Source organism: Lactuca virosa, chromosome 4, assembly GCF_052849685.1.
Source record: "Lactuca virosa cultivar CGN04683 chromosome 4, Lactuca_virosa_CGN04683_v6, whole genome shotgun sequence".
NCBI classification, from domain to species: Eukaryota; Viridiplantae; Streptophyta; class Magnoliopsida; order Asterales; family Asteraceae; genus Lactuca; species Lactuca virosa.
Window position 1 is genome coordinate 416,284,643 of NC_136429.1, and position 23,582 is coordinate 416,308,224.

Consider the following 23,582-nt stretch of genomic DNA (forward strand, 5'->3'; position numbering starts at 1 on the left):
GTGCCTAAGACAAGGAAAAGAAAGCCATCAGAGAGGATCACTAAACTAAAGATTAAAAAGGCAGTTTTTGATAAAGATGGGGGTGGTTCCACATGTTCAAATCCAGTGAATCTGGAGTAGTTAGTTATGTATATGGGGGATTTAGGTGGGGATGGTATACTTGGGCATTTGCACAGGAAGCCCTTTTTGGTACATTTTGTACATCTTAGTTTATACACCCACTAAGTGCACCTTTCATCCAGTTGTTCTCATGTACCTTTTGGGTTGCCTTTTTGGGATATATTTTTGGCAATTTGGTATAAATGGATGGATGGTACATGTTAGTTGATCTTTTGTAATCTTTTGTAATGGTACATGAATATGATGTAATGAATCCCCTCATTATGGTTATAATATGTTTGTTAAGTTTGTTATTTAATATTATGTTTTTTTGATCCATACCATTGGCATCTATATTATGTATCATTTGTAACTACAGTTAGCCAATTTCAGCATTGTACTTTACCATTTAGCAATTTAATCTATATTATGAACCATATGTTTGTTATGTTTACCATTTGCATTTCACAGATAATTTGTATTTTACCATTTCACAGCATTGTATCTAAAATCTTCATCCAAAACAACAGTTACTAGCCAATTTCAGCATTGTACTTCCATTTGCAACTAAAATCAATCCAAACATTCTACCAAAAGCCAAGTCGATCCAAACATTCTACCAAAAGCCAATCCAAAATAATTTACATCTTCAAAACAACTATTGTCACCATTACCAAAATAAGAACTAAGAGACCTACAATTATTTCTACCAAAGTCTTCAACGGTCCATGCTCCTGCCCCTGCCCCTGCCCCTGCTTTGTGTGAGTTGGGTCGATAATGTGGCCATCTTCTTCATTGTACCATTGGAAAAAAACCACAGTCCTCTTCTTCCACCTAGAAAAACAATAATTTGTATGAATTACATACCTTTTTTCAAGGTTTCTCAAGAAATTTACAAATTAGGGCAAATTGTTTACCTTGTAATTAAGGCACCCGTAAAACTTCTTTCCATAGTTCTCAGGTGTTCGAGCAACAGATACCTTGCACACATCTCCACATCCACATCTAACTATTCTTTTCTTTCTCGATGTTGGACCACCTTGGAAGCTTGATTTGGCAGACGAAGTCGACATTTTACAGATACTTAGGGTAGAAGACGGGGGAGAGAATAGAAGACAGGGGAGGGAAAGACTTTGGATCGATATTAATGGAAGACGATGATGTTTGGGGGTTAAAAGGGTGGATGTAACCGGTTGGTAAAGGGGAACCGGTAAAAAACATTAAAATGAAACATGAGGGGCAAATGTTAGGCATCTGTGGCAAAAAAATCGATTTTGGGCATAACCGGTTTTTTTTATGTAAATTTGGGGGCTTTTATGACAAAAACCCTAGTATTAATTATGGGAATTCTATATATACCTCCTCAAATTGTTTTGATAACGTACTTAATTACTTATGTTTATGGGGGATAAAATAATATTTTAACAAAAAGTTAGGTTGTAACCCGTTGCCATAAACATAATCTAATCATATGGTTAGTCATTAATTTTTAAGGATAATTACACAGCTAGCCTAATCTCCTAAAAAGTTTTCTATTTTTAGTCGAAATTAGTAATTATCCCAAAATAGCCATTAAAATCTTAGCCCTTAAGATCGGCTACTGTTTCGCCCATTTTGCCTAGGGTTTCGATGTGTGTGTGTGTATATATATATATATATATATATATATATATATATATATATATCATTTTACAAAACAAAACTGTAGACCATTATATGGTCTACGGTATCCTCTGTATATTATACAGTTTCCCAAACCGTAGATCTTAAATGGTCTACTGTTTCGATCCAAACCTACAATTTTTTTTTACTACTATTTTGTATTTTTGACTACTGTTAGGTAGAAGTGGACTACGAATTCATGGATTTTGACTATTATTCATACCTAGTATATATATTAAATGTGAATATATTTTAGAATGAAGGTTATTGTTTTTGATCTTGTTTTATCTCAAAAATCATATTATCAGTTCAAGTAAGTACTTCGTATTGCTTATCGCTGATGGAAAATGAGAGTTTGTTAATTCCCAGGTATCATGTGTATGACCACCAGGATACATTCTGAGAATGTTTTATTACGGTGTTGAATTTTATGATACCACCACATTCACTGAATTTGTTTATTTGGTTAAAAGTAAAATGGATATTCTTGATGAATCAAAAGTCAGTCTGTCTTATCACCATCCCAAGCAACTTTATTATTGTGGTACTGTTGATGATCATGATATTAGAAATTTGATCAAGTTAATAAATGTTGTTGGAGATAAACATGTGTCTATGTATGTAGTGGTAGAAGAAGGTGTTGGGGGTAACGAAATCGGCGATAGAGGAAAAGCATCTGCAACTAACATATCCAGTGGAAAGGGAGCAACAACTCAATATGTACTTTTATATCTCCAAGTATACCTCAATATCATAGTGTTGTTGAAAATGTAAACATAGTGTCAGAACCGATTTTATATGTTGAACAACAAAATTGTAAGTACATCGGTGATGATGATGTTGGTACATATGTTAATGATGTGGGTGCACATCATTACTTTGACCACAAACCACTAGTCGTCGTCAATAAAGTCGGTAATGAATCCGAAAAAGAAGAAATTCCTTTTTTGATTGATGGTACATTAAAAGGATACAGGGAGTTTGCGGATTGTGACAAGCTGGATATATCTGACCTAGAGAGTAATTCTAATGGAGAAGAATCAAATGATGAACCTAAACTTATGTATTCAGATACCATTTTGCATGGTATGCCCCCATTGACTTCATGCCCTGTAAATGTTGATGTGAACATTCCATATCAGATGGTAGGCATAAGTCAAGAAATCAAGCTTCTACACATGTTTGATAACAAAGAGTTGCTTAAGCTAGCAATTGGAAAAAAATGCATGGCAGAGGGTAGGCAATATAGGACTACCAGATCGAGTAAAGAAAGGTTCGAGGTGGTTTATTTGCTTGAAAATTGTTCTTGGATTATTAGGGCAAGAGGAATCAAATCGACTAGTGGTTACCAAGTCACAAAAATTGTTGACCAACACACATGTTCTACAACAAACTTGCAGTCCAATCATCAACAATCAAAGAAAAAGGTTCCCGGCCACTTTATCACTGAGGTTATGGCCGGAGATTATAAGAGAGTTTACCGGGATAATGAAATTGTCAGAGACATCAATTCAAAATTTCCAATTAATATCACTTACCAACAGGCTTGGTGGGCAAAACAATATGTGTTGTTGCTATTAAACGGTACCAAAGAAGATTCAATTACCAAACTCCTAACGTATGTGCACAACTTGGTGAAACATAATCCAAGAGGTTACTCAAATTAAAACAAATGAGGATGATCGGTTTGAGTTCGTGTATATCGTGCTTAGTTGCTCGGTAAGTAGTTTTTTATAAAAAAATATTACATATGAATCCTAATTATTATTTTTTAATGCAATTATAAATTATTGTAGGTACGAGCGTTCCTCAAATATTGTAGGCCGACCATAATATTTGATAATGGCCACCTAAATGGTGAATTTAAGGGTACGATGTTGCTTGCAGTGACGATGGACGGACATAACGAAATACTGCATGTTGCTTATGCAATATGCAAAAGTGAATGTACGGATATATGGTCATGGTTCCATAAAAAACTGCACGAATGTATAGGCAACGTGGAGGACCTTACATTCATATTTGATAGGGCTCCATCCATAGCGACTCAATTGCAAATATATTCCCTCACGTCTTTCATGGAATATGTGGTATCCATTTGTATTTCAACATTTCAGCTAGATTTGGAAACAAAGATACAATAAAGGTAATGTTTTAGGAGACCTGCAAACATATACTGTTAAAGATTTCAATGATGGTATGAAAAGAATAAAAAGGGAAAATGCTACTGTTTGGGAATACCTACGAAACATAAATCCAAAAAAATGGGTATGGGCACATTTTCCTGGGAATCGGTATTTTCTTATGACATCAATAGTGTAGAGTCGATAAACCCAATGTCAAGATTTGCAAGGAAGATGTCAATATTGATGTTGATTGAGTTTTTTTCGTGCAACAATGCAGCAATGGAGTTTTCAAAAGCGGAATTTTGCAGGTACTAATCTTTTATATTAATTATTAATTGAAATGTTATTTTTATTAATTGTATGAAATGTTTTTTTTTGTAGCTGATGCAAAAACAACACTCACCCCATGGACTGATGAGAGTATACAAGCAAATAAAATTGCTTATAATAATTGAATGATGTACCCGATCTTCAATACTAGATTTGAAGTTAAAATCTCTACTAACAAAAGTGTCATTTTTTAATTTCCACTTGGTCCAGCACCATCCTTGTTCACTTTACGAAAACGACAATCTTTCTTGAAGTGACCCGATTTGTTACAAATCCAACACACCACTTTAGCCTTCTTGTTGGAAGACTTGTCATCTTTTCCTTCAAACTTCATTTTTCCATTAGACTTCTTTTGATTCTTTGATCCTTCTCCATCCACCATGTTCACAGAAGATGAACCAACTTGGTTCTTGCCTTTGGGATTATTATCAAGTTCTTGAGTCCTTAGGAACTCTTCAATCCGTAAATGGCTTCCAAGTTGAGTCAAAGTCAATTCCTCTTTGTTATGTTTCAGATTGTGTCTGACCAGTGCACAACCAAGTGTACGATCCCCTAGTCCTTCACTTGACTCACATATACATGTGAACAAGGAATTAGTCTTAATTTCCCAAAGACAAAGGTTTTCATTCATCATACAATACAAGTTGCATGATTCCAAGTTCCAAGAAGGGGGCAGTTTGTCAATGATCACGGCCACAAAAATGGCTTCATCCATTTTCAGATTGTGTTGAGCAAACTGTCCCGGAATCTTTAACATTTCATGGAATTGTTCCATAACAGGCCTGGAGTCAACCATCTTGTAACTCATAAAGTTACTGACAAGAAACTTCTTGCTAGAAGCATCTTCAGCCATGTACTTGGATTCAAGAGAATCTCACAGTTCTTTTACAGATTCGAAATTTTGATAGATATCAAAAAGAGAGTCAGACATATCATTGAGCATATGACCACGACATATGTAATCATCATTTTCCCACTTTGATCTTCTTCTTGTTGCCTCCAAAGGTTCATCTTCAACAGATTCTGGTAAGACTGGCATGGGTGTACTCAGAACATACACCACTTTCAGAGTGGTAAGGAGAAACTTCATCTTCTTCTGCCATCTACGAAAATCTTGCCCTTCAAACTTGTTCAGTTTGTCAAAATTACTTGTCATTTCCTTCACAAAATCACCACTTGCCATGATCACAAAACTACTTTAATCTTTGTAAGAAAATTGGGGTATAGAAAGGCTTGGAAATTCTGAGAATTGTGGTTTCACTTTCAGATTAAAGTATTTGGGTGGTACTCCCAATCTTTAATCGGATAAGACTCATAATTGACAGCAAGTACAAAAAATATGGTTGTTATGAATTTCGTGATTTTTTGTTGTACCGGGAAAAATGATGACCAAAATGATTAAGTAGTTCATTTGTCTGAAAACTGTCAAGGCAGTTTTCTTTGTCCAAAAAACTACTTCAACTGTCAAAACCAATAACAGTCACTAAAACGGGATCATTAATAAAGGTCAAAATAAAGTCAAAAATCGGGTTCATTTACAGAAACTTCAGATTTCTAAGGCATTTTTATATAGCAATATAACTCATATAAAAAATTTTCGTGCTGACCTGGTAGCTCGACCCCAGCCAGGGGCTGCCCCCGGACCCCCGTTTGTTTAGGGGTTTCGCCCCTAAATGACAGTCTACTTTGAATCTTGAATAAACTTAAACAAGTGTGCACTCCGCACCTTCCTTACTTGTTTAATATTCATCAAGATTGAATTTTGGTCAACAAGTCAATCCATTACACTTAAATACACATTGATGATACAAAATCACCAACATTAAGAATGATGAAAAAACGATTCCATTTCCTGCTTAATATATGGGTCCAAAGCTTCAACCAAGGAGTTCTGGTGGTGATGGTGGCTTTCGGGAAAGAATACTACAGTGGCTCCAGGACGGAGGACGCCAAGGAGGTGTCTTTAGGAGAAAAATGGAGACACCGATGATAGCATTTGGCCTTTAAGACAAAGGCGGCGTATAAGAAAAAAGAAAGAGAAGGATTAGCATGATGAAGGAAATCTTCCATGTCTTAATGGTTCAGATATGTTTTCCAAGTCGAATGGTCAAGAGGCCATTTAGAGGTAAATTTTTTACGAAACAAAAGACGCTAAACAAATAGCAAATAAGTTCTTCCCTTAGCATGATCTTTGTCGGGTAACTGATGAATATAAGTACTATTTTTCCCTAGTCGGGTATCTACAACAATTATTTCTAAAATTAGAACCTGGCACAAAAATAACTATAATTACATGTAAGAATGTCTTCCTATAAGTCTCAAATTTTTTTTCAATAAACTTGAAGAAAGACAGATCTGGATGGATTCGAACCACCAACCTCTCAGGAAATGATCCCAAGTGCTCTTACCATTTCAGAGCTTACAGATCTTTCACAATGCAAAGCTACCAACGTCTAGAACCATTTAAGTCTCCTAAACACTTGACAATTAAAATAATCATTTAAAATTTGGTTTCTAAAAGTTTTATGGATAAATGACGCACCCTCCCTGCAACTTACATATTCAAATAAGTTAGCAGTGTCTTTTTTTTTTCTTCAATTTCGACATTCAACAAATATCAAAATACAAAAAAGAATTCCCAATAATCGCCCACTACCATCTATTAAAAATTGATGTTTTACATTTTTTTAATAAAAAAGTTTTTAGACGACTGATTACATAAAGAGCCCCACATAAAACAGAACTTGGTTCCCATTAGTTTTACAACTTTGTAATATACACCCAAGTGAAGACCATAACTGTTTGTTTAAAGACTCGATGCACATAGTTTTAGGATTGCAGGAAACACCCAACATTCAAAGAAAATACAATTAACTGGGTGACAATTCATACTATGTGAGATGCTTTTAGTATCCAAATTAGCTTTCTCTAATACAAAAGGAGGGCTAAAAATATGCACACTTCTCAACTGAAAACGATATCAACAACACTTTCAAAGTCCAATTTACCAACAAAAGGGGAACAACAGCAGAATCACATCCATCAGGAGGTTAACAATTTCATCACTGGAAAAGCATCAAGCTGAAATCAGCAATCAGCAATCTAGATAAAGAAACCTACCGATATTATACTGGCATTCATGCCTTTACTCTTGTTCAGCTTTTACATTAAAGAACTTTGCTTCCTTTGGTTCATTAAAAAGAGCACATGACGACAAATATCTGATGAAAAATACCAAGAGCTGTAGTTAAAACATACCAGAAGCCAATTTTAGAAATGGAAACAGCAGCATCAAGATGAAAGCCTACAACCAGCAAATCGCAGTAGAGATGATACCAACACACCATTGCAGTATTAACAGCATTAAAACTCAAAAAGCCACAGAACTTTAATCCAGCAGAAATCATGTAACAATCACAGCCTTCAAACGCTAAAAACCACAATCCACCAGAAGCTTCCACAATGACAGCATCTGACATTTTTACATTGTGTCCTCCAACCAAAAACCTCACAAGTGGGGAATTGCAAAATAAAATGTACACAGATTCAAATCAACAATGATACAAACTCAGCACTTGATACAAGAGTTCAGCGTCCAGTATAACAATATTATACAATAAAACCTCAAAAATATAACATCACATCCACAAAATCAAGAGCCATAGGCAACTAACAGCCAGTATTTGTACGAGTTCCCTAAAATTTCCACGAATTTCAACTATAAATGCAGAATGCCATTTGGTTTTGGTTCTTTGTAAATTAAAAACTTTCGAAAATCATTGGGTACATAGTAATAAAATATAAAAACTTTCGAAAAGTGGGTTTTTTTGGTTGTAAATGTGTAGAGTTTGACATGATTTTCCCACATCAGTAAACTATCAAATTAATTTGGTGCAACCATTAAACGAAAATGGCCTCTAAGTTTGCAAATGAACTGTGAACTTGTTTAGTAAAAGTATAATGATCTATGAGAAATCTTTTGAACCAGCATAAAATTATAAGACCAAAATATGCACTTATGAAATTATTCATGTATATAAAATTTACCCAGAACTGTTGATATGAAAGGAACGTGAAGCTTGGAATACAGACTATTGAAATTGTGATATTATAGGAATAGGATGGCTCAAGACATTTATCAAAAAGGTTACCATAATCTGAGAGCCATAATTTGGATGGATTTAAAGTCTAACAATGTCTGAAACGATGAAAAGCAGGTAAACGAGAAGTACCTTATTGTGATAGTCGAGCTAAACTTTATCTAGATGATGTTGTTCACTGGATTTGTTGATGCAGCTGTTCGAATTTGAAGTGCAGTGAGAGACACTAAGCGATGGTTTTAAAGAAAACACACAATCAAGAAACACACACAAACAGAGCACACCAGAGGAGAGATCCCGGAAACCTCCGTGCGACCTCCCCTCAAAAACAAAAACTGATACTTTATTAGGATGTTAGCCTGCCATGCGAGCGCACCCATCATGGCAAAGGCCGAATAACAGGATATAACCAGGACATACATGATCCCCTTATCAAAACCTCTAGATACAAACCTCGATGTCAATCTCCACACTTCAAGTTCCGATCAATAGATCAAATTCAAGTTTAGCATTACAAATCAATCACCATCAATTGAATAATTAGTAACACGGATTCGGATGATCCGATTAACGGAATCAAAGGATTCAAACTCATCCACCCTAATCATTATGAGCATCAGAGAACGCTACCAATCGCCAGAAAACCTACAAAATTAAAAACCCGCTTTATATGAATAGAGCATGTTTGTCAAACAGCAATATAATTCTACCAATACGGATGGACTAATTAGAGTGAATCTTCAACGGACTTAAAACAATGATAATCAGACAGATAGAGAAATATAACCTTACATTCCGATTCGTTTAAGCAAAGCGTAAACTGTAGATCTGACATGTTAATCGACAGACCCATGCTGAACAAATCAATCTCTGCCGAACAAAGGTACATCAAGGGCATAAATCAACAACTCGTATCGAAACCATCGGTTTTCCGTAAAACATAATCGATTTATAGAAACACAAGAAAAAACGGATCAAACTGTAGATCGTCGACAGATCCATCACGCAAGTCGATTGAACCAAACGCGATACGATAGAAAACAGATCTCAAATTTGTAGACGAGATATATATTCGTCTGCTGTGTGGAAATTATATCATCTCGTAATCTGCGTTTTATAGAAGCGAGGGAGATGAGGAACGGATGAGATCGAACGATGGGATAGTGATCGAACGATGATAAATTAAGTCGTGACGTGTGCGCATAGTTATTTCCGATAAAGGAGCTTGCACGAGAAACTTGCCATTCTCGGTAAGTAGAAACTTTTAACCGACTTTCAGAAGTCTACGGTTCAACCCACCCGACCCGGTAAAAACAAGTGCACCGCCTTGGATTTATACATTAAACTTGTTCAGGTATCCAAAAACGCTAATCGTTAAATGCAATGTTTTAAAAACCGGTTTTTTAGTTTTTTTTAGTTGAATCGGTATGGTGACCGGTTTTCGGTTCAACAGGTTTGACCGCTGAGTAAACCGGGTTCTATAATTTTCATTTTTTTTTATATTTTTCTACACATACATACATACATACACAAATCAAGAATTTGATGTCCACAAGTGCAAACATTAAAATACATATGAAAATAGGTTGTAGATCAATCTAAATACATTAAAATAACTCATAACCATAAGTTTAACATCAATCCACATGCATTAAAAAGAAAATAAAGTCCTAAATGAATATAAACGCTTAAAAAAACTTCATAACATTTATCATGTGCTTTTATTCAGAAAATTTTTAATAAATATGAAAAAAAATACCAAAGTTTATTATGCAAATGGTTTCAATTCCATGTATTTTTATTCAGTTTAACCGGTTTAATTAAATCGGTTCAACCGGATTTTTATAAAAACCGGTCGGTTCGATCCGGTTCAGAAATAGACATAAAACCGGTGATAGTTGAACCGTTCCCTTCCCCGGTTTCGGTCCAACCGGTTCAAACCGGTTTTTAAAACATTGGTTAAATGGAACTACATAAGTCTTTGGTTCGATTTAGTACATTGAAGTTTTTTTTTCATAATAGGTAATTAAACTAACATCGGTCTATTAATTGGGAGTTTGGCAAAGCTTAAAAAATGAGTTTTTTGAGTTATTACCGATTTGATACCGGTATAAGCCAAAAAAAGTGTTTGGGTAAAAAACAACTTATAGTTGTTGGTAACCTCTAATAAGTCAAAAAGTGATAAGTAACCTACCATTTCTTATTAAAAACTCTTTATTTCATCAAATAAGTTATAAGTCAAAAAGTCATAAGTCTTTTTAAATAAGCTTTGCCAAACACCCTCTAAATCATTTTCATTAGTTTTTAGTAGATCTTAGGTTTATCAGATATACTAAATTACATGAACGGTCCCTATGGTTTAAATTTTTTTCGTGGTTGGTCCCTTACAAACAATGTTCATTACCGGTACCACCACCGCTAACTTCCGGCAGTCACCACCGTTCACCTCCGACAACCCCTCGGATACTAGAGGTATTTTTAGGAGAGATGAAAAAGGAGGGTTTGAAGATACCACTTGTGTATTCAGGAATTAGTTCCGACGATGGCATGGAATCGATACCGAAGATACCACTTAAGTGAATCGCCATCTATCGCGTTGCAATGGAAGAATCGGCGATATGGAAAATTGTATTTTTAATGGGGACAATTTTAATTCGAATTAAGATCTCAAATTGTGTATCACCACCATGTATTTTTACTATCATGTAGTAATGGATCATGGAATAAATTCGAAGAGCGTAAGACCTGGTGGTGGCAGTGACAACCAATTATCGCCACGATGGCTTCGTGTTGTGGTGCAACATCTCCGACGATTCACCGAAGTTCATGTTCATGATCGATTGTGAAGAGGAGATAGAACACCAAGGCGGCGGCACAAAGGCTTTGCTCGAATGATGTCTCATCAGCAGCCTGATGATAATGAAGATGACAGATATCTCTTATAGGATTATAACCCATCCACCACCTCCTCCTCCGCCCCGGCACCAGAAGGTCTCAAATCCATCATCGTTCACCTATCGTGTATAACTAAAAGGGAGGAATCTGGAGAGATGATGGTTTGACAAGGGATTTCAAGCTTTCATAAGTAACAAAGCATTCAACAATTTCAAAAATAATAAAGCATTCAACATTTTCAAGCGTTCAAGTTTTCCCATAAGTAATATCATCAATGGTTAGAATTTGGGTAATCTTATAGAGTCGTTGGCGGTTGCCGACTAAAGGTGGGCAGAAGGATTGAGCGTCGGTGCGCCGGTACTGATGGCAAATTGGTATGACGAAGGGCTAGCGTTGGAGGTTATGCCAGCAATGGCAGCAACACCATAAGGTGAGCAGGTGAGCAGCAATGGCAAGTGGTGACGGTGATGTCTAGGGTACGAGAAATAGAGGTTGATGCCATGGAGTATGGATTGAGAAAGCATCAACTGTAAGAGAAAACGATGATAGGGTTTGGTTTTTTAAATAGGTTTTGAGAAAAATAAAAATAACATAAAGGTAATATATTTTTTCAAGCTTGAAAACAAGGTGTAAGAAGTGTAAAAGCAAGACAACATAATATCAAAAAAAAAAAAAAAAAAAAGGGAAAAAAGGATAAATGTGTTTTTAGACCATCTCCAACTCTTAATATTATTTTTTTACACTATACTTATAATTATAATGTAAAAGATAGTATAAACACTAAAGTCCTTCAACCCATTACACTATATTTAAAACAAAAAGAATATTCTAGGTGTATTGTTTTTTATTCAAAATTATATTTAGTGTTGCACCAAATATCAACACTATATATAGTGTTACACTGAAATTCAACACTATATATAATGTTAGGTATAATTTTAGGTATAGCGTAGGGTTGGAGAATTATAGTGTAATTTATAGTATAAAAGTAGCTTTTTAAAGTAGGGTTAGAGATGCCCTTACACATACAAAACTGCCAAAAAGCAAATGGAATCAGCCAAAATGACTTGCGGTGCAACGTTTCCAAACCAAAAATCACCGGTGTTAATAATTTCTTGATTTCTCAGAAAGAAAACAGTTGGTCTATTTTGTAAAGCATATGGACAGTTCGTGTAATTTTGTCAAAATTGTAGGTACATATTTGGTGAACTTATAATAAAAATTAAATTGTACATGATATAACTATAACATGTTATCCTACTTATGGAATGCACATTACTTTGAGAATTCGTACCAGTTGATTGTTTGGTGACTAAACTATGATGGATGATTGATGAAGATTAGCTTACCCTATGTTGCTGATCGCTAAGATTGTTGCTTCAGGAATTCTCTTTAGACATCTCCATGCTTCTGTTTAGTTCCACATTGGATTCTTGCTCTTGGAATTCCTATTGAATATCTCATGTTTGTGACATCTCGTGTTGAGGTTTGCTTTAGACACAGACCGAGCTTCCATCTATGCACAAAAACTGGAGCATTTTGGATCTATCAGACACCATTTTCAAACTCACCATCAGGGTATGCGATTTCCAATAAAATAGCCATACGAAGTAAACTGAATGGATACACTTCCCAGCATGATGATGTCATTGAAAGGTGTGCGAGTTTCAAGAAAGTTGTTGACATTGAAATTTTTTAGTGCTTTTCACAACTATACTTGCTAAGTCAGCAAAAGATTGTACCTGCAAATAAGACTCGTGGGAGTAGGTGCCTACCATCTTCTTCATCTCTCTTCCACCCTCAACTTCCTCCAGCTCAACCTCTTCTTTGCCACCACACCTTGCCAAGGCCTCTTTGCCATTCACTCCCTGAAGCCTAATTCACTGTATACCAACCAATAAATAATGATGATAAAGAATAAGTGGATAGGTACATTACTGTTTCATAAAAACGGAAGAGGATCACCTTGCAACAACTTGAATCTACCTAACTACTCCAACACAGCACAGATGACAGTAGATCAGGTACACGCAAAACAAGTAGAGATGAATGTTCAAGAATATGCGTTAAACTTTTCCTATTTCAAAGTCCCGGCGTGACAACACTTTATATAAAACAATGACATTTCATTCTTTTTGTAAATATATTTTGTACAAATCACTTCAGTTTCACTTTTTAGAATCATTAATATCTTAAAGATCTTTCCCAAAAGTCAAAACAGATCTGGATGGATTCGAACCACCAACCTCTCGGGAAATTGATCCCAAGCGCTCTTTACCATTTCAGAGCTTACAGATCTAACAGCATACCTCCCAACTTATTAAGCTCATAAGTTTCGCAATATTGTCTATCAAATTTGTCTCAAAAGATGTGTTAGCATGCTTTTAAAGGCAAATAGCTGAATAGTTTAAATACCATTCCTAAAACATTCTTTTCCCTTCATTAACCGCATCCATATTCCACAATACTATTATACACAAACACTTAATTAATACGTATTGGGTTACTAGGAACAGCCATGGCAAAACTTATAAATTATAAATTTGTTTAACCAAAGTTTTTAGACGAGAGAGCAAGCTTAAAGAGAATTATTGAATGATCAGTAGCACCTCAAATAGAAATCATTCTTACCTTGCTCCATTAGTTTCAGGAACTTAGACCTAATTGACTGTTTAAAACTTAATGCAAACATCCATGAATCATATGAGCAAATTAGCTTTTCTCTTACAAACGTGGGCTTAATAAATTTAGTAACTAAACTGAAATTGTCTGTTTGCAAGCAAAGGTATCAATAAAACTTTCAATGATAACTTTGCAACAGCTGAATCGCATCGATTTGGTTAACAATTTCAACACTGGAAAAGCATCAAACTGATATCAGCACATTTGATCTCCAACCATGTCTTTATATGTACTTTGTTACACTTCTACATTAAGGCACTTTGCTTCCTTTGGACCACGAAAAGGCAAAACAGACATGTGAGGTACCCATGAGAACCTGCCAGTTATCAACAACATCATGAACAAATTCTAATGAAAAAATGACAATAAAGCTGTGACAAAAACATACCAGGAAACAAATTCTTACTAGGCACACAATCACTTACAAATAAAAGCATCAATAGAAGGAGCTCCAAAAACAACAGCACATAACTCAGAAATCCACAGAGCTTTAGTCAGTCTTCAAACTTCCACAAGTAGCATCCACAACTAGATCATCTGAATTTTTTACATAGTGTTCTAACCAAAAACCTCACAAAAGAGGGATAGTAGAACAAAACGTACATTGATTCAATTCAACAAACGACACAAGTTCAGCCCACAGATGGCACTGCTACAAACAAATGTTCAGCGTCTAGTATATGATTACATTAAAATGTAAAAAGATAACAAATCCACAAGTGAAAGCCATATACAACTCAAAATATGAATAAATAAATAAAAATTATAACCAATAATAATATGAATTCACTAAGCATACTATCATATTTTAACAATTGTGGACATTCTTTTTGGTTATTAACAATTTAAAATGCATTGGCCACATCCCAAGGATTGTACGAAAGCTCTTTTAAGACTACTTTGCGTCTTTGCCTGTATTGGATGGATATTTTAGGATAAAATCTCAGTAGGCGCTCATAATCTTTTTTTATATCTAATGGTTCCCTGCGACTATTGGATTAATGTGGAAAACTTGGTTTTGATTAATGTGGAAAACTTGGTTTTTTCCTAGACCCGATAAAGTTGCAATTTCAGCGGGATGATGGTAATAAAACCTCTGGTAAAATAAAACATTCGTCTTTTAACAGTCGGGTATAAAGTCGATTCAAGCAAATAGCCTCCAAATAACGCAAATCAATCAATTGTAAAATGATTTGTAGTATAATCGTCATTTAAATCTTTTGAACCAAATCCTGATCATAAAGTGAAACCATATTTTAAGCTTGATGAACTATTTATGCATATATATATAAATAAACCCAAATTCCAAATTATTAATATGCTTAAAACATGATGCAAGATTTTTGCAATAGAGACGGAATTAACGATTAAGGATTTCTAAAAAAAATGAAAAGCAATTAAATTGGAAGTACCTTTGGTGATAATCATCAACATTATATAAATGATGTTCTGGATAATTGTTGTTGTTGTTGCGCAGATTGAATTCGAATTGAAGTGGGAGGAACTGAGCACCAGTATCGAGGTAAACACAAACATACACACACCCAGAGAGAGAGAGAGAGAAAGAGAGAGACGCACACCAGAGGAGAGATCCCGGGCAAACCCCCGTGCGACCTCCCCTCAAAAACAAAAATTATTTTTTATTAGGATAGTTGCCTGCCATGCGAGCGCACCCATCATGGCAAAGGCCGAAAAACAGGATTTAATAATAACATACATGATCACCTTATCAAAACAAGACAGATTACTACCTCTACATACAAACCTTGATGTCAATCTCCATACTTCAAGCTCCAATCACTAGATCAACTTAACTTCAAGTTTCGCAATACAAATCAAACTTGGTCAACAGAATAACAAGAATCAAGGATTCGGACAATCCGAAATCAAGAGATTCACAATCATCCAACCGAATCATGATAGGCATCATGGAAAACCACCAATCGCCAACGAACCTGCAACAATAGAAACAATAAGATCGAATCAAAAATTCAACTTATATAAACAGAACACGCAAAAAATAATTCTACCAAAGGTAAGAAAAAAGAGATTCTTCAACGGTTTAAATCAATAATAATCAGAACAATAGATGTGAAAGAAAAACATAAACTTACCTTCTGATTCGCACTAGAAATGGCATAAACTGTAGATCTGAGACGTTGATCAACAGATCAATGTTGACCAAAATCGAATCTCTGCCGATCAAAGGTAAATCAAAGGCATAAATCAACAACTCGTATCGATCCCATTGGTTGAACAATCAAACTCTGCCATCAAAGTACATCAAAGGCATAAATCAACAACTCGTATCGATTCCATCGGTTTTCTGGAAACATACTCGATCCATAAGAACATAAGAAAAATCGCACCAAACCGTAGATCGTCGACAGATCTATCGCAATCGCAAGTCGATTTAACCAAACGAGAAACGAAAGATAGCAGATCTGAAATTTCTAGCAGTACGAAGACGAGATATATATTCGTTGGGGTATGGAAATTATATCTTCTCGTAATCTGCGTTTTATAGAAGCGAGGGTGTTAATGGACGGATGAGATCGAAGGATGGGATAATGATCAAACGGTGGAAAACGAAGTCGTGACGTGTGGGCATAGTTATTTCCGATAAAGGCGGTCGCACGAGAAACTTGCAATTTTCGTTTCTTGCCAGGTAAATAGAAACTTCTAACCGACTTTGACAAGTCTACTATTCATCTCGCCAGGTAAATAGAAACTTCTAACCGACTTTGACAAGTCTACTATTCATCTCGCCAGGTAAATAGAAACTTCTAACCGACTTTGACAAGTCTACTATTCAACCCACCCGATAAAAAATAAAGGGATAATAACTTGAAAGGGTAACGAATTTTCGATTTTGTTCACATTTAGTCATTAAACTTTTTTTCGTTATCTATTTGCCATTGAACTATTGAAACTGTTCACATTTTACCCTTATGACCGGCTGTTACCGGTCATAAGGGTAAAATGTGAACAGTTTCAATAGTTTAGTGGCAAATAGATAACGAAAAAAAGTTTAGTGACTAAATGTGAACAAAATCGAAAGTTTGTTTCCCTCTTAAAAGTTCAATGACTAAATGTGAACAAACTTCCTCTTGTATTATGTTTTAGCAAATTATTTATTTTTGTTAAATTGTAGCAACATTTGTTGATGAAGAAATCTATGAAATAAAAAAAACAAAACCCCGAAAAATATATTAAAAAAATGAAAAACCGAAACCGAAATAAAAAACCAATGGTTTGGTATTTTCAAAAATAAAAAATCACAATTTTTCAATCTGATTTTGGTTTTACAAAAATTCAACTTTCGGATTTCCATATCTAAATCCCTCCCCCTTTTTATAACCGAAAAATGATTATAAAACCAAAAAGGGAATGAGAAAACGCTCAATTCATAATTTTCTATCTAAAACTCCCCCTTTATGACATGAGAGATAGAGAGAGGAGACATGTAAACACCTCTATATAAGGTGGGTCCATACCACATGTAGAGGTGTGCTTGAGAGATGTAACATTGAGAGTGTTAGTGTGTGTTAATTATGTAGATTTAGATCTAGATCCTTTTTTGTAAACACCTTTCATAATCGAATGCATCTCTTAAACACCCAAATCACTGTGTTCTTTGTGTGTTCTTTAATTCCGCATGCCAAACCAATGGTCATAATTCACATCAGTGAGAATGGTTCATTTTTTTGTAAAACCAAAATCAGATTGGAAATTTTGATTTTTTATTTTGGAAAATGTCAAACCATTGGTTTTTTATTTCGGTTTCGGTTTTTTGTTTTTTTTTTAAATATATTTTCAGGGTTTTGTTTTTTTTTATTTCATAGATTTCTTCATCAACAAATGTTGCTACAATTTAACAAAAATAAATAATTTGCTAAAACATAATACAAGAGGAAGTTTGTTCACATTTAGTCATTGAACTTTTTAGAGGGAAACAAACTTTCGATTTTGTTCATATTTAGTCACTAAACTTTTTTTCGTTATCTATTTGCCACTAAACTATTGAAACTGTTCACATTTTACCCTTATGGCCAGTAACAGCCGGTCATAAGGGTAAAATGTGAACAGTTTCAATAGTTCAATGGCAAATAGATAACGAAAAAAAGTTTAGTGACTAAATGTGATCAAAGTCGAAAGTTCGTTACCCTTTCAAGTCATTATCCCAAAAGTAAACTGCACCTACGCAGATTTCGTTTAGAGTTTAGATACGAAACTTGTTAGTATACAAAAACGCCCTAAATTGAAGTTTTGTTACAAAAAATGCACACATCACCTTATTATTATTTGTTTTTCTTAGGGAGATGATAAATCCACGGTTTTTTTTACAATCCACTTACTTTTAAACTTAGTTGACAAATATGCCCACGTCTATATCTAGAATGCAATTTAATTTTCATTTTAGGCACAGGTTCGTTATCAGTATTTAATTTTTGCTTTTAATATTTTGTTTACACATCATTTTAATACTTCACTTTTATAATGTTTTAATTTTTTTTTCTCCACTGAAATTTTAACTATGCAAATATACTTAGATTTTTTGTCATCCCTCGTTATGAAAATTGTATTTATTTATTTTTTTCCTGTGCTAAGAATAAGGTTTAGGATTTGTTGGATTACATGCATGTGTTTAGTCATTGTTTTACATGTTTTTAGCAACATTTGTCAGCCACTTTGTTTCAATGATACTGCAAGTATAACTTTATAAACATTATTTTATTTTTGCTATTATATGTTTGTTTTGTGCTTTTAGTTTAACCATTCTTTTGTTATTATTTCTTTGTTATATTTCTTACAAGTGGATTGCATGGAAGATGAGCCATAAACATTCTAAATTGACTAGTTGTTCATGTATTTGTTATTTAAATTTAACCGAAAACTAAACTAGTTAAACCGAAAACGATCAAACCAAACTTTATTCGGATCGGTTTCGACTGCTATTTTGGAAGTCAAAAAACCGAGAAATCCGAGTCGAAAAATTATGCCTTCATCATCTATAATAGGGTGTAATTTAATTTTTTAATTAGTCATATGTCTAATTATTAGTAAATCTGTAACATCTCAAAAATACGGGCCAAAAATTTAATTTTTAAATACGTTATTATAAAACCAACAGTATAATAAAATATCCATAATATCATGTCATGTCAAAACCAAAGTATAAATAATCAAAACATGTTATCATAAACAATATCAGAGTGTCATCCCAATGATCTCATGTGCGGAAAACCATAGTGTGATGCACTGCGATCGAGCCGGCTCCTTTCCTTTGAAAACGAAGTACATGAAACCAAAACTGAAAACCGTAAGCACGAAGCTTAGTGAGTTCCCCCATCATACAATATACCATACAATCACATAGCATACATACTGCTGGGAAATTCTGGGGTGCCCGACCTACCCAGTCCGGCCATTCTGGGGTGTCGACCTACCCGTGTCAAGCCATTCTGGGGTGCTGACCTACCCTTCGGTCCTAACAACCGAACTCCGGGGACTATTTCACCTCCTAGTCTACTACCACACACATCATAACAAAATCATATTGTCAGGCATATCTAGGGTGCCCGACCTACCCTTCAGTCCTAACAACCGAACTTGGGGACTATTCCCCTCCTACTACCACTATCACATATAACATATCATGCTAACACATAAACATACCAGGTAGTAGCAAACCAGACAATTATCACAAAGATAATTATCTCAACTATAATCAACTACTAGTGGGCCGGTATTGGTGCCTTAGACCTAATTCTACTGGAAGGTAACTCACCTCACACTGCCGAAGTCCCGCAGACACAATCTCAGCTGCTAGTTGACAGATTCTCGAACTGTCAATATCAAACATCACCCAATTAATAATTGGGTTCCAATACATAACCATAAATACATACTTGTGGGGTAAATACTACTTTACCCCTAACTTAGCTTTATTCAAGCCCAAGGCCCAATCCAAAGGCCCAAAAGTCAACTATGAGTCAAAGCCCAACATATGGCCCAATTTCCCAAATTGGGCCCAAACCTTTACAAGGTCTTACCATAAGGCCCAACCATTTAGTCCAGTCCAACATTCAACATTCTAATGGCCCAATATCACATAATCATAAAGGCCCAAACTATGGCCTAATTTTCCAAATTGGGCCCAACTCCTCATATGGGCCTTACCTCAAAGCCCATTAATTATTCTAGTCCATTTGCTTGATCTTGGATGACCCATTAAAAACCCAATCATCAAGGCCCAATAGAAAGGCCCAACAATAAACTCAAGTGAAATTAGGGTTTCATATAAAATGACAATTAAGGTTAAGTGTTTCTCACTTAACCCACTAAGGACTTAATTCATTAAGTCCATCACTCTTCTAAATAAATCATATGGTGTGATTAGGCTTAATACACAATTCCATTCCAATGGCCCAAATGTGGGTCCCGATAAGTCCAAGCCCATAAATCCAATATTAGGGTTTTCTAAACCCTAATTAGGGTTTCCAACCCCATCTTAGCCCAATAGGCCCAATAGCTAGGTCTTTTGATCAATTAAGGTTCATTAGGCCCATTAGGGTTTCATTGGGCCCATTAGTCACATGTTTGGGCTTTTAGGTCATTTAGGGCTTCATTGGGCCCACTAGGGTTTATTAGGCCCATTAGGGGTTTAGTCCCTTGTCCAAACATCCAAACGAGTTACAAACCAAACAAGGCACACCGCCACCTGACGCGGCGGCCGGTGGCGGCAGCCACCACCCTACAGTGGTGGTTTTAGTTTTCTTTTCATTATTCCATTTTTGTTACAATTTACAATGCCAATCTCAAAAAATAAACACACACACTAATGCTAAATACACACACACACACACATAACCACCTTGTGGTGGTCGGCGGTTGCGAGTGGCGGCAGCCACCACCTCCCGGTGGTGGTGGTTATGACCTTAGGCCAAAGCAACACCCAAAAGTACTCCGAACATCAACCCAAACGCACCCGAAAGCCCACAGCCACCCGAGATGGTTGCTAACAGTGGCAGAGCAACGGCGGCAGCAGGCAGCGGTGATGAGCTTTTTCGTTTTTCCCTGACTAAGAGAAACCATACATAATTATCCTTACAAGATACGGTCATATACATAATAATTCACGCACACAGCCACCTCTGCATGGTGGCTGGTGGCGGCGGAAAGAGATGACATGGTGGCAGCCACCATGGTTGGCAGCCATGGTGGTTTTTCTCGGGTATTACCAGCCAAATAACACACATGCCACACCACAAATGCCGACAGCGACATGTATACTCGAACACACATTCCCACGGCCACAGCCTGGGCGGCGGGTGACACCGAAAAAGCGGAACAGTGGCCCCACAACCACCGACGACGGTAATGACGTTTCCAACGTCGTACCCACAGTAAACAACGAGAGAGAGAGAGAAGAGGGTGGGTTGCGGCTGACTTACTGGCGTTTCTGGTGGCTCACGACCCGCACACAACGAACCAAGCTTACTTCCCGGTCTCGGTGGTTCTCCGGTTGCACACACGTCTCAGGTAACAAGGTTACGTTCAATGATGAAATGGCTGCTTGGCGGCGGCGGCGGCTGATCGGAAAACGAACGGAGAGGAGTGGTAGCGGCTGAGAGGCTCACATGAGGTGGTGGCGGCTGAAGAAGGTCTTCTAGGTTTAGGGTTTAAGATGCGACGAGGGGGGGAGGCGCGGTTTAATCTCGTGTTCTAAATGAAACATTGAAGCATTATGACAAGTTTGGCCCCTGACCCCAAAAACTCTTTTCAGCATTAATCCAATATTTATCATTCAGCCCCCAGCTTCCATAAATCTTTACAATTTAAATCCAAAATTTACATTTTAACCCTTACTTCCATAATTCCTTTCATAGTGAATCCTAATTGTTACCAAGCAGCCCCTGTCTTCAATATTGCTTACAAATTAATTCCGGATTTTACACTTTAACCCCCGACCTTCTAAAATTATGACAGTTAGCTCCTCAAGACCAACGCCTTGCTATATAATTATTTATTTTAGGGCTACTATACATTCATTAATTTATTTATTTATTTACTTAATAAACGGGGTGTTACAAAATCATTATCCCAAACACGCACGACACACACGACTTCTTCCTCCTTTGGCGCTGCAATCTTTAGCCGTCAAACGGTAAGTGATCATCCATTCTTTTTCCTTGTGTATGTGTCCAGTTTTGCGTCTGATCTTTTCACAACATTTGATTCTTTGTGTACGATTCCCTGTTAATTCTAAATATCATACTTAACAGTGACGATTATGATTATGTCAATTCCAAATACCAAAATAAATATAATAATTCCTTGATTTTGATTAGGGATGTTATTCATTCAGTTTAATTGGTTATCAGTTTGTTCGGTTCGGTTTGATTGGTTTTTTTTACTTCCAAAATATTAACCAAAACCGACCTGAATAAAGTTTAGTTCACTCGTTTTCAGTTTACTTGGTTTGGTTTTCAGTTAAATCCAAATAACAAACATATGGACAACTATTCAATTGAGAATGTTTATGGCGCATCCTTTGTCTCACAAAAAGAACAAAAAACCTACGTGTCATAATCAAGGAGGATAAAAATTAAGTACTAATGCATAGATGATATAGTGAAAAAAAACTCTTGAAAATGAAGTATCGAAAATGATTTGTGAACAAAAAAAAATTAAAAGCGAAAATTAAGTACTAATAATGAACAATGTGCCTAAAATAAAAACTAAATTGCATTCTAAATATAGATAAGGGCATAATTGTCAACTAAGTTTAAAAATAAGTGGATTATCAAAAAGATGCGGTGGATTTATCATCTCCCTTTTTCTTAAAAGCACCTCAACTACGTTGAAAGTTCCATGGTGACATTATCCTATCAGATGTATGGGGATTTTTTTATTTTTGAAAGACATTAAAACTTTTATTAAGATTATGACTACACCACCATATGAAAATTATTGTTACGACGATGCCACCTCATTACCATATTTAACGTTGTAAATAAACCGAATGTACAACAAATCGTTGGTGAATCGTTCTATGAGAAGTTTGTTTATTTAATAAATGAACGAACATGAACAATATTTCTTTTTGTTTACTTAAATGAACGAAAACGGTTGATGTAACACCTTATAAGCCGGTGTACGTCCCTCTTAAACCCACTTTTCCGTTAAGCACTTTATGCTTTAAGCTGTAAGTCCAAACTACAGATTTGAGTCCCAAATAACGTTTAAACCTATAAAGTCACTGGCTTGGTGGCTTTGCATGCCCCATATAAGCCCAAACCCCCGAAATGGCATTCAACTTCCATGAAAATGGTCTTAACTCTTGCGTGAACCCATTAAGACTTCCAAGATAACAACTTTATGATTCTAAGTCCCAAATAACGTTGAGAGGGGCAACTCTAAGCTCCAAAAATGACATGGAATCAAGGGACTTCATCAATGGGACCAAAAGAGTCCATAAACTCAACCCAAAAGAGATCTAAGAAAATAACCACCAAGTTTGAGACTTTATACCTCAAATGAGAGCCAAAGGCTGATGAGGTTCTGGATCTAAAGGCTTAGCTTCTTCAATGAATCTTCAAGAGTGAGCACCTTCTTCAAAATCACCAAAACACTCTTCTAATGGTCTTATAAGCTCTAAGAACACACAAGAAGGATTAGGATT

The 23,582-nt window shown here is 35.8% G+C and overlaps 2 long non-coding RNA genes across 7 annotated transcripts; both read right to left on the minus strand.

Moving 5' to 3' along the window:
- Positions 1-7,197: 7,197 nt before the first annotated feature.
- LOC145108938 (uncharacterized) lies at positions 7,198-11,421 on the minus strand. Of its 2 annotated transcripts, none has more exons than XR_013708659.1 (2): positions 9,110-11,421; positions 7,198-8,962 (listed from the first exon to the last, which is right to left on the minus strand). It is a non-coding gene; the product is annotated as an uncharacterized LOC145108938 (long non-coding RNA). The 2 variants fall into 2 exon arrangements; XR_013708660.1 differs by having other exon boundaries at positions 9,105-11,421.
- A 967-nt stretch (positions 11,422-12,388) lies between these two features.
- On the minus strand, positions 12,389-16,382 carry LOC145108937 (uncharacterized). Of its 5 annotated transcripts, none has more exons than XR_013708655.1 (4): positions 16,009-16,382; positions 14,320-15,849; positions 13,178-14,210; positions 12,389-13,095 (listed from the first exon to the last, which is right to left on the minus strand). It is a non-coding gene; the product is annotated as an uncharacterized LOC145108937 (long non-coding RNA). The 5 variants fall into 5 exon arrangements; XR_013708656.1 differs by having other exon boundaries at positions 12,389-12,741; positions 12,955-14,210; XR_013708654.1 differs by having other exon boundaries at positions 12,389-12,757; positions 12,955-14,210.
- Positions 16,383-23,582: the final 7,200 nt, after the last annotated feature.